Raw genomic sequence first — 9,394 nt, forward strand, 5'->3', positions numbered from 1 at the left:
AAGCTGCTACGTGGTCGAGGCAAGCTGACAGGCAGGCAGGCAGAGGTGGAGGGAGGGAGAGAGAGCGCGCGCGCACGCACGCACACACACACACACACACACACGCGAACACCGAGGAAGGCAAGTCACACTGAGATATATTCACTGCAAACATTTTTTTTCTCCATAACTAGCAAAGCTATATTCATACTGCAAGGATCTTACAAAAATATAAACCTCGTCTTAGCAGCTGAAAAATGATTTTGTTTAAACGTGCACTAATGTTTGGTGTGTAGGAAACCACGTGTTACAGTCAGTCACATATACACTTATGATATGTCATCTCACTATCACCGCTGATGCAAAAAGAATCTCACTATCCATAAAATTTGATTTTTTTCCTTTTTGGCACCTAATCATATTCTGCAAAGGTGCACTTACTCACTGAGTCATGACAATTCTTTGTTCAGTCACAGGTTTTGTAGTAGATGTAAGGCCATGCAGGGCCGTAAACAGGATTTCAGAAAGCCAAAGGGCTCATTTTGGTTCCTCTAGCCCAAATGTGGTCACTTCTGGCTCCAAAAATCAAAGATGGCGACAGCCAAAATGTGGGACTCCAGGCTTCCATATATAACATATTTTTTTTCAAAATCCCATTAATCACTGGCCAACTTGTCTGTTTTTAAGAGGCTTTACCAGGCTGAGTTTTTAAGCTAGAGTGATAGTACTGTTATCACACAAAACTAAAATACCTGAGGAATTCTGTGGTACTCTGTCATGCTCACTTCTCAGCAAGGGGCCAAATAACACTCCAAAATTAGGCTAAATTTTAGCAGTGGAAAAATGGCTATTTCACGGGGGTCCTTTGGCTACTGACTTCTGAATGAAAATGGGTTTTATGGGTACCCATGAGTCTCTCCTTTACAGACACACCCACTTAATGTTAGTCACATACAGTTTTTTCCGTCATTTTAATCCTAGTCAAGACAATCTGGTAAGAATAGCTTTACTCTGTCAATATGGACTGTTTTGTAATGCAAAATAATGGAAGTGAAATCGTGTGACTGAAAAGTGTGATTAATCGCAATTTTAAAAAAAAGTTTGACAGCCCTAGAAAACACACAAACCCGTTTCAAACATTGTTAACGCCACTGCATTCATACTTCCATGCAACCTTTATGAAAGCATAAATACGCTATATTATGCTTCAGCAACAACGTTGGGGGATGAGACAATGTTATGAACAGTAACTGCCATTCGAGCGCAATGCAAAGCTGCAGCAATAAGATAGCTAATGGAATATGCACAGAAATTTAAATGCGCTATCATGCGCTCGCCGCTGGATCGATTACCACAACAACAAACAGAAAATCTTGGATTACAAACCCTACAGAGGGAGCGTGACTTCATTCTCTGAGGCCTCATTTAAAAAACTGTGAAGAGTCCACACCAGTTTTTTCCATATGTTCAAATGAGAACATTTACAAACAGCAAAAAAAAAAGTGATTTGTAAAACCTTGCGTACACCTGCCAATGCACAGTTTTCCCTTTCTTTAAATGTCTGCATGTGGATCAGCCTCATACCTCGCCCTCTACACGCCCACATTCAGCCATAAATGGTCAATGCAAAGTGCCTCATGCACACTGATGCATAGAAATGAGGCTGCTGATCAATGCTTGTTTACAATGAATCACAGACACGAATGTCGTCGCAGTATTTACACATTAACAGCAGTCACTTAACAAGCTACCAAAATGATTGCCATTTCAGTTTGATAGGTGAACACAATTTATTTCAGTTTTCTTGTGATAAACTTTGTTGGAGTTAAGTTTGGACCTCATGTGGAGGATATAGAGTGTAATGATTGCGAGAGAGCTGTCACTAGCTTTATTTCCAGACTTAATTTACACAGTCCATATGTGCAGGTGATGAGGATGTTCATCAGGTGACTAGAGAATGCGGAGTGTTTGTGCCAGCCACCGTCATGTCTCCAGTGTGTTGTGTTTGCGCAGTCGTGTTCACTGCAGCGATTCTACACACAAAAACTATCTGAAATCAAAATACTTGGTGTTACATGCACAGTATTAGAATATTGAAGACTGCTGATGCTCTGTTCTGAAAATTATTTTATGCTAGTTGATTTTATCTTGAATTTCTACATCCAGTGATGGTAATTTAATCAGGTCCGCGGTTGAGGTGAAAAGGACTCAAAATGGCAACCCAGGTTTGCCTTAGTCTTGCCCCCTGCCATATTCTGGCATCATCCTGGCATTTCAACAGCTGTGCGTAACACAACTGACTACGGCTGTCAGCATCACACAGTGCAGCCCTCTTCTCTGTGAAACAGTGCTGATGAAATATTGAGGAGAAATTGAGATTTGAGTTGGCTAACAGTTTTCACAATTGAAAGGTGCTTATTGGCGCTTTAGGCCAGCTTCTCTTGGCGTTCTCACTCAAATGTCAGCCTGTTTTCATTCCAAACTCATAAAACAGTGTCACTTTGTCAGTTCTTTTGGTGTAAGAGTGCAACGCTAAAAGGCACCTTCCAAGCGTGCGTAAAACGCAGCTATATGGCATCAATGGAGAATGCAGTGTGAGTATACAACGGCTGATGGCCAGACGTCACCTGCCGTGTCCGCCTGATACACGCATGGGTGGCATCACGAACGCTGCCAGTAACGGCGTAATACAAGGAGCGTGATGGCGTCTATAGGGCAGGTGAGAGGGGAGGTGGGTGAGTCGAACAAACCCTGTCTTTGATGTGGGAGAGTGATGTTTGCTCCATGTGTGCATGTGATGCTTTCCCACCCATGTGACTCCTTCCCCAAATCCTAATTAACCGTGACTTTATTGCCTAATCTAAAACATCCAAGCCAGCATGTGTGTTGTTGACATCCTGATATTGGTTGCCATGTGCTGCTGTTCTGTAAACATAATCACGTACAACATGATCCCACCACGTGCTTGTATTGACATCACGGTAGCAGCATCCCAGAATGTAAACAGCAGACGCAGAAGTATACCTCAAACATAATATTCAGACACATAAGTATATTGACAAAACTGTGATATGACAAGTTGGGAAGAGAATGTGTTGCTAATGTCCTCACCATACATTCCACCCCAACATTTCCCTGTTGTTTGATTATTTAAAATGTCAAAAATAAATAAAATAAATTAATTAATTTTGCAATGGGAAGATCCATCACTGTGAGTAAGAAGCATCATCAAGTGGATAATGATTCCTCCTTCAATTTATTCAATCTGGCTTCAATTTACCACCGTGCCATCTATGTCGCCAATTTCCCATGAATCCAAAAAGTTTGTACACATGAGTCAGTGTTTCCATACAGATGCACATATTCTCTTGTCAAGTTTATTTTTATAGATCCCAACTTCTGCGTGTGAAGAGGTGTACGCCTTTCAGGTCTCGTTTTGTGCGTACGTAGTTTACTGCTACATCAGTGCTCTGAATATCATATGGAGCTCCTTTCAAGTGTTAAACCCACAAAGTCACAGATACAATACTATGGACCCTTTGTTCCTGGTGTAAAGTCGTACCATTTCTGGTGTTTGTCAAGTTGAATGAATGCAAAGTGTAGACTGTAAACCACAGAATTCTGTATAAGAAGAAAAAAGAATTGGCAATAATAATTCCTTTTTAATCAGTTTTAATCACAAAGTAAGTCTGCAGTACAGGAAAACAACCCATTCTGAGGAGTTTAGTTCCGACAAAGGGGCATTTTTCCATAGACAGAAAATGACTCATCGAAAGTGAAGCAAGAGCAAAGAGTAACCACACATGGGATTACAGCAGCCCGGGTTTACTGGACTGAACTGGCTGTATTTTGGCCTTACCAAGTCTCCTGTAGGCAAATGGCAAATATGATGCCATTGTTCTCTAGTCATACATTTAAAACATTTTTTTTTACTGGATTATGAATGTTGTGCACATTTGTCGAACTATTGTTCAGTACTGTGAGGTTGCAGTTTGAACTTTTTTGGTGCAAGTTCATCTTTCTAGTCAGTAGGTCCACTGAATCAGTGCTGTCACACAAAAACGTACCTTTAGTTTATAGGACACAACAGTTCAGTACAGCTTCATTTTATTTTTAGGTCATCAGTTAAGTTGGGTATGATAACGCTGTGCTCCACAAAGTAATTGCTGAGGTCCCAAAACACAGCGATATTACTAAAGAAAATTGTCCTCAACTGTTGCACCACAGAACGATGAGTGCACACAAGTTAAATGGGTCAAAGTTCACAGAGGACGTCGGGCTGAAAGCTGTTGTGTATGTTTACAGTGGAAACTTTCTCAGCAGTTACATGAGATGAGAATGTGTTATAATAACTGTTAGAACATCTTGCCCCAAAATAAAACCCGACAAACCATAGTTTCCTTTAAGATATATTTTTGAATGAAATCAAATATTGTCTATGTATTTTTTGTGCGATTTGTATAATACAGAGAGTGTATTTTCAAATATTTGCTTTTTACCTATATATACACCTTGCTCTTTGTCATGTTTTGCCATTTTGGTGAACGTTCACCACTCTCATCATGGTTTACCTTCAACCAGCACTGCTTTGCATGCACTTCATGTTGTTTGTGTGCTTAATTTTCATGATAGTTTTTAATTTCTTTTAAGTACATGCACCTGATACTTCATAAATGTATTTAAACTATACGTTAAAGGTTGACCTGTGAGAATCACTGAGCCTGCACAGTTAAGAGGGAACTGTCAGTGCTTGGTAATTTTCTGCATTACAGAATGACACTGTAAATGTTTTGGGTTTTTTTTAATTTTAGGTGTTAACCAGGGAAGCTCCAGTCAGGCAATGTTAAAATGCTGCTTGTTTTGACCAATAAAGTTCAGGAGCTAAACATAAAATGATGATGATGTGTCCACCAGAGTATCCCTCCACTGGAGAAAATGCATGTGACAACAAAGGTGTCCTTTGACAAGAGAAAACTTGCACCCTCCAGTAGAGAAAACCCAATTCAGTGCCCTATAGTGTGTTCTTCCAGTGAAGAAAACATGATTAATCGCGCTCTAGGGTGTCCTTTTAGTAGAAAAACGCACTGAAGTACCACCAAGGGTATCCTGATACTAGAGAAAACCTGTGCCTCTTACAGTTTTCCTTCCAGTAGAGAATACCCAGTGAAGTGCCTTCCAGGGTGTCCTTCAAGTGGAGAAAACATGATGAAAAGCCCTATATAGTGTCCATCCAGTAGAGAACACGCAATGAAGTGCCTTATAAGGTGTTCTTCCAGTGGAAAAAATGTGGTGGAGTGCCATCTAGGGTGTCCTTTCAGTAGAGAAAACACTGTGATGTGCTCTCTAGAGTGTCTTTTCAATGTAGTTAAGTACCCTCTGTGGTTTCCTTCCAGTGGAGAAAACTGTGATGAAGTGCTCTATAGGGTGTCTTCCAGTGGAGAAAACATGATGAGGTATCTAGGATGTCCTTCCAGTAGAGAAAATGTTTAGTTCCCTTTAGGATGTCCCTCCACTGGTGAAAACATGATTAAATGCTCTACCGGCTGCCCTTACAGTGGACAAGAAATGATAAAGTACAAACTTGATGTCTTTCCAGTAGAGACAACATGGTGAAGTGCCCTCTGGGGTGTCCCTCCAGTGGAGAAAATGTAATGAAGTACCCTGTTGAGTGTCCTTCCAGTGGAGAAAACATGATGGACTGCTCTCTAAGACTTAAAATTTAGAAAAAATTAAGAAAATATACTTCAGTGCCATGTAGGCAGGCCTGCATACTAGATGTTTTATTATTTTGCCCCTGCCCCTCAGACAGCCTGAGTCCACCAGTGATTTGCACACAGTTGCTCCTGCAATCTGGTGCCACTAGTACAAAGTTGCCTTGTGTAACTTCCGTGAAAAGAGTCTTCTGCAGAGACAAATCAAAGCAGGATGCTAGTACTAACAAATGTTCACTAAAACATTTTACTCTGCACAGTTCTCAGTGCAGGTGGTCTTTGAACCAAACAAAAGTTTGTCACCCGCTTTTGTATCTTTATCCGACCACTTCACCTTTGTGTGAGATCAGCCGAAGTAGCAGCGTGTTAATAACAGTTTAGCAGCCCGCCATCCTCACTCTCTATCATACACTTGCTGCAACACATGCCCAGCGGCACGTTTTACTGTTTACGCCTCGCTATGAATAATGATTGACCAGATGGTTGAAACTTCTCGCTCAGCATGTGCTGTAGCTGTTACTGTGGTGCCTTTGTGACATCACTGTCTTCTCCTTTAAAAAGTCCTCCCACGCAGAAGGCCGCGTGTTTTTACTCGTGATGAGAGAACGCGAGAAGTCCAAATGTATCGGAAGTAATATTTTGAAGATATACTGCAGGCGGTGTGTGTGTGTGTGTGTGCTTGTATCTTTGTTTTGGATGGTGTGTCTCTGTCTGTGTGTGTGTGTGTGTGTGTGTGTGTGTGAGAGTATTTTGGTCTGGTCTGGGGCAACATGCCAGCACTACTCTGCATCACACTCCGCAAGTACAAACAGCAGCCTCAGATGAAGAGAGGAGAAGAGAGGAGAGTTAACCATAGAGCATGATGGGAATAAAACACTGCCTGCCATAAGCAATATTGTCTGAAAGTGCTGTTTCATGACCTTGATCAATTCCAGCCATTTCAAACTCACAAATCAATACTCCAGACGTCTCCGGACCTTAAAAACACCACATCAAAATTCAAACAATTTTCAAGGATTTTAAGCACCTGCAGGAACACTGGTTTTGTGTGCGTGTGTGTGGTTTTCTCTCTGTGTGTGTGTGTGTGTGTGTGTGTGTGTGTGTGTGTGTGTAAGAAAGGCTGTCCAAAACTAGGTCAGACACTGAGAGACAGAGAATGACTGGAGAGAGGGAGAGAAAAGGAAAGATGTGGCAGAATTTTAAAAAGCAATTGTAGGATGAGTCGATGGAGAATGAGATGACAAAAAAAGATAGAGAGGCATTAAGATAAAACACAATTAAGGGCAAATACACAGAGAGCTACACACATAAATTAAATTTCAATTCATTACACGGCCCTTACTGCGACCCAAGTAGCTGTTTGTTCAGAGATTTTTCTCTTTTTTCTGTTGGTGTCTTTTGCAGTATTCTTAAAGCTGTGCCAGTAATTTATATTTAAATGGTGACACAGAGAGTTAGAGTTCTCACACAGACAGAGAGCCCAAAAGAAATACAAACTGATAGAATAGTCAGGAAGGACAAAGTTCTCAGCTTTTAGCTCATTATACTTGCTGTGTATCTTGCACAAGTTGAGAAGTGCATGTCATGAATTTTCAATAGGAGCCCAGGCTCTCTGATGCTCCTCTCTGTGGTTCATGAGGCAGCAGTGAATCCACACAGTGCCACAGCTCCCCCATGTGGCTAACAGTAAGTTTTACACTCTGAAAACAAATGAATATTTTTTTCTTTTTTTTTATCAAACCTTTGGAAAAATCTTTGACATAACCTTTAGCGAACTTGCTGAAAATCAGCAGTCTAACTCCACAGATCATTTTACAGCAAAACACTGATTTACAGAAGTTGTTACTGTAGATAGATGCATTTTCTCTCAAACTTTAGAACATGAGGCCTCCCTGAGAAGTGAGTTACCTGATCTCCCCCGTTTTCCCTTTAAATCTTTCAACTTATTTTGGGGGAAATTTATTACAAGTAAAAAGAGTTTAAATCAAAGGGCACTAAAATATCTCATTCAAATCATTTTACTTTATAAAAATACAGACCTATATCAGCTTTCTGTCGCAGTTCCCAGACAAAGAACCCCAAGAGCTTGACTCATTAACAAAGCAGGGAGTCTTTACTGAGCAAAAAATACAAGGACACAAAATGATCAAGCAAGGTAACAAGGGTTGCGCTGAGGCAGAATCTAAAAATGCACGCAGCACTGAAATCAAGTTTAGAAATCACGAGGCAGATAAAAAATAAAAATACTGGAACACTGAGGTACGGGGAACAAAGACAATCTGTCAGAGCTGAAGTGGACCAGTAGATATACTAAAGAGCTAATGGCTGAATGAGGAATAAGGGAGTGAATCTACTGATGAGGGCAGACAGTGGGAGTGGCAGAGTTATAATTCAATGTGCAAACAAAACAAGTGAATAAATGAATTATAAATAAAGTGTAATTAAAAACCAGAAAACCTGACAGAATGACCTATGCCACATTTAACTATTTAACCAGGAAGTTGTCCATTCAGGTAGATTTCTGTACCTGACAGAATGACCTACATCAAATTTAACTACATCTATACAGGAAGTAGTACATTCTGATAGATATTTGGACCTGCCAGAATGACCTACTTCAGCTGACAGAATTACCCCTGTCACATTTAACTATATTAATACAGGAAGCAGTGCATTCTGATAGATTTTTTACCTGACAGAATGACCTATGCCACATTTAACTTCACCTATACAGGTTTCAGGGATTGAGACTAAATAGGTTAATAAGTTTCAAGAAGTAGGACTCAAACTGCACATATGGCAGAATGGTAGAGCGATCACTTGCCATGTACCATGCCATGAGCTTCTTTGCTTTGCATTTTTCAAAACAAATACTGCTTTGCTGAAAAAGTAAAAAAGCTTCTACAATTACTAAATTAGCATTTAGAACACTTATTATGCTGTCAACTCAAATAATGTAGAAATGATTTCAAGAGTTTTCCTTTGGTCCAATTTCAGAAATAAGGCAGCAGGAGACATTGGCCTTGGTTTGATTGTCACTGCTAATAGAGTGATATTTTATCCTGAGCATCCTTGTGGTCATTTCACTAATGGACCAAACATGCTGATCCTGTTCAAGGCCACAATGCTTTGGCACACAAGGTTGCAATAAGGGGAACAGAGGTGTATCCTTGAATAAGCCATGGAAGGTAGAAACCCCTGAGGTCCTACTGACCATCCCAAGTGCCACCAAAAAATTACAGTATGGTTGGCTATAATGGACATGTTTCAAGCAAGACATTCAAGATATCACTTTTATGTCTTCCCCCGTTTTCCAAAGCTACTCTCCAATACACACTTATTGCTGTGTTCCAGAGCAACAAGGGCTCTTAAAATGTGATTGTTCGTTCTAGGTGACTGGATGAATGATACTTACAGAAATGCATTCAAGTTTTCTTAATGTTCCCTGAACGTTCTTCCTAAAGTTTGGGCAACATTCTATATAAACATCAAAACGTGTTTCCTAAAAGAACATTCTATGATCTGTCACCTCTTAACATCACCAAAACATCTTCAGAAGGTTGCAACATTACGTCTTAGTAAACATTTAACCTTACAGGGACATTATTTGAAATGACAAATGTTCTCTGTACATACGATTAAAATAGTTTCCTTAAAACATTATTACAACTTGAAAGAAACGTTAGCCAATGTTGTGGGAACGT

Source organism: Plectropomus leopardus, chromosome 8, assembly GCF_026936395.1.
Source record: "Plectropomus leopardus strain MGB_pleo_1.0 chromosome 8, ASM2693639v1, whole genome shotgun sequence".
Lineage (NCBI taxonomy): Eukaryota > Metazoa > Chordata > Actinopteri > Perciformes > Serranidae > Plectropomus > Plectropomus leopardus.